Source organism: Etheostoma spectabile, chromosome 2 (assembly GCF_008692095.1).
Source record: "Etheostoma spectabile isolate EspeVRDwgs_2016 chromosome 2, UIUC_Espe_1.0, whole genome shotgun sequence".
Lineage (NCBI taxonomy): Eukaryota > Metazoa > Chordata > Actinopteri > Perciformes > Percidae > Etheostoma > Etheostoma spectabile.
In genome coordinates, this window is record NC_045734.1 from 27,018,292 (window position 1) to 27,021,277 (window position 2,986).

General features: G+C 38.7%; 1 protein-coding gene across 2 annotated transcripts in view; it reads left to right on the forward strand.

The window, feature by feature from the left end:
• The window catches only part of LOC116704469 (anionic trypsin-2), a 25,451-nt gene that overhangs the window by 10,893 nt on the left and 11,572 nt on the right, over positions 1 to 2,986 (forward strand). The gene's annotated exons all lie outside the window — the stretch shown is intronic.

The window sequence follows — 2,986 nt, forward strand, 5'->3', positions numbered from 1 at the left end:
AAGGGGTAGGGGTAAGACGGAGAAATGGGATTCAGCCTTGGTGTTAAAGAATGCTTCACACATGTGCTGACCACCTCTAATCTTCTGGTCTCTTTTGGACCTCCATGGTCCCAGAGCTCAAAATGTCAGCTGCAGCCTCGGGTCTGGACCCAACCGGACCAGCATTAATATTAAAAGGTGGAACATCATTCACACATGGTGTTTCTTGGTCTATTACATTCACCACATGCAACTGATACATTGATACACCCCTTGCATTATAGACCACAGCCATTTCCATATTTGGGGAAAAATAAATTATTTTCTCATGAAGCACAATGATAAAATCTAGCACTGAGATGAAGGTTGTAAGTTTTGCAGAGAATGTCAGAAATGTTCATTGCATTATCCTGGTGTTGTCTAGATCATAGCTGTAATTTTCTCACATAATGCAAGCTGCCTTATTTATTTCAGTCCTTGAGATCATCAGGTTGAGAGAGGAATTAAAACGCTGACTCGGTTTGGATCTCTGTTCAGTTAGAACATGGTCAGGTGTGTCAGGGTCATCAGGCCAGTACTCACACTTTTCCAAGTAATACTATAGTGGACATACTGTATGTTCTTCAGCTGCAGAAATTGCTGTTGGCTAATCTTTCATTAAAATGCTATTCCGTTTCATTCTTTATACAGCCACTTTAAAGCTTGTGGATACTTCAGTAATTTATCTTGGGATACATAAGAGTATAAAGTTGTATCTCTTTTTCAATAAGCTATTGATATTGTTTCTTTAAATTACCAATTTTTGGTACTTTCTTCTTATTCTTTCCAGACTTTAATAACAAACCTGCACAGTTTGGTCTACAGATTACTGGATATGGATTCCCTGGCATTGATTTCTGATAGGTCAACCAGTAGTTGTTCTGATTAACTTAATATTGAAAAAATTCTCATCAGTTCTTCATTCATTAAATATCCAATGTGTAGTATATTTACTGTAATAAATCCAAACTGACCCCACTGCGTCATCATATTTTTAGGAAACATACCAAGATGAAATACTATCTTATCTGACAACAATGCTAATGGCAGTATCATCTCCTTTTGAAATTTCCGTACAGTGACGGAACTTCTGTTTGTGTTTTGGCCTGTTATTTTTTTTATTTTATTTTTTATTTAGTAGTTTATTGACAGGGAGAATGCAGCGCACATTATTACATACATAGTTATCATTCAAGGCCATAACAATATGTGCACTTGTGTTGCATAAAAGGTTTCTAACCAATAGGCTAATTTGTGACTCCAGCCCCCTTTCACAGCCATGACAAACATACGGATCAACAGAGATAGATTCTACCTGACCTAAAAAAACAGGTATGTTTCTTACGATTGCATAGCCAGAGAAGTAATAAACCCTGGGTAAATATTGGCGATGTCTTTGAACAATGGAGACAGCATAGAGACCGAGGACACAGAGTTGGCTAATTTCCTCATGAACAGCTAAGCATTAGTTTCAAGCTAATTTATCGCAGCTGCAAGGGACAGTTATCATTTCAACATTTGTATACTCACACTGAATTACATTGCTAGAGTTCCCGAGATGGTTACTCTCTAAAACAATGGACCTTTTTCACAGCCGACATTTTGATTTGTTATAGTAGGAAAAGCACAAGAATTAACTCAAAAAGTTACACAATGGAACTTAAACAAGTTAACATTCTGGTATGGGGAAAAAACACTCAGGCTGGTTGATATTTTTTAAAACCAATTACAACTTGTGTATTCAAAACCATTAATGATGGCTGCAGTCCACTTAAGAGAGGTTCTGGTGTTATGCATGCTGACTCACTGAAATAGCTTTCTGGGACACTTGATGGAATCGAGTCATTGTTAAGGTTATCAATTTCGGCTGTTACTTTTCCTACCATGACAAGTCAAAATGTCTGCTGTGGAAAAAGGGCCATTGAGACACAGCCAGTAAAGTTCTGACTGGTCCTGGCTAACGCCGCCAAACTGCTAAAGTTACCCATTGGAGGACCAGGCAAGCAGCTGTTTACAACATGGCCGACAATGGTGATTTCATTTAAGCTAAGAACAGGGGACTTTACATTGGGAAGAGATGACTGTGAGTCAAGCGATTGTTGCCGTGATTCTAAGACAACAAAGTGTGTTCAGTCCGGTGGTGAGGATGGTACGGTAGTGTAATTTTTTGTGGTTCCCAAAGTAAATCTAAGACGAGGAAGTGTGTCTGTCCACAGTACAGACTTTTTATCTTTAACGATGTTTAACAGTGTTCACATCCATATCGAGCAAACAGTGAAGGACACATGGACATTTTTATGTGAGTTATGTGTTGTGGCTTTTGTATTTGTGTTTGATCGTCTCGGCCACCGTAGTTCAGCACTAGATGTCAAATACCGTGATGTTGGAACGATTGAAGCCTAAACTTTGTCCTGCAAAAACAATAAATGATCCAGCTGTTATGGCTCTAGCTCCCAGCAAACCACATAAAATATGTGTTTTTGACCTGCAAACGGCAAAGCTGGGCATTTTGGACTGGTAACGAGCTGCAAAGAGCAATGTTCTCTCTAACACGTCTTCCCCTTCTTACTTCTACTATAATGATGACTGACTGTTTCCTTGGCATTTCTGTTGATACTTTATGTTCAATCTGCAAGTCAGGATGATGAACAGTCATAACAGGACAAGACATTTCTGGTGTTCAGACACTTGGAAGTTAGTAAAGAGTAAAATTCTGAAATATCCTACTTGGGTGAGCCTTGTTCTCCAGACATTACTGTTTAAATGCCTTATGTTGTTGTGAATAAAATAGTCTATATCCACTTACCTTCCACTTCCGTGATTGCACTTTTGCTGCCGTAAATTCTACTGTATGTCCTTTTTTTGACCAGATTTCCGTTACTTAACGCTTCCTTTGTGTTGGATTTTTAAACCCTGGTGGATTCATAAGGACTATGGTTGACTGCTCCTCAGATCTCTGCAGGGTAAA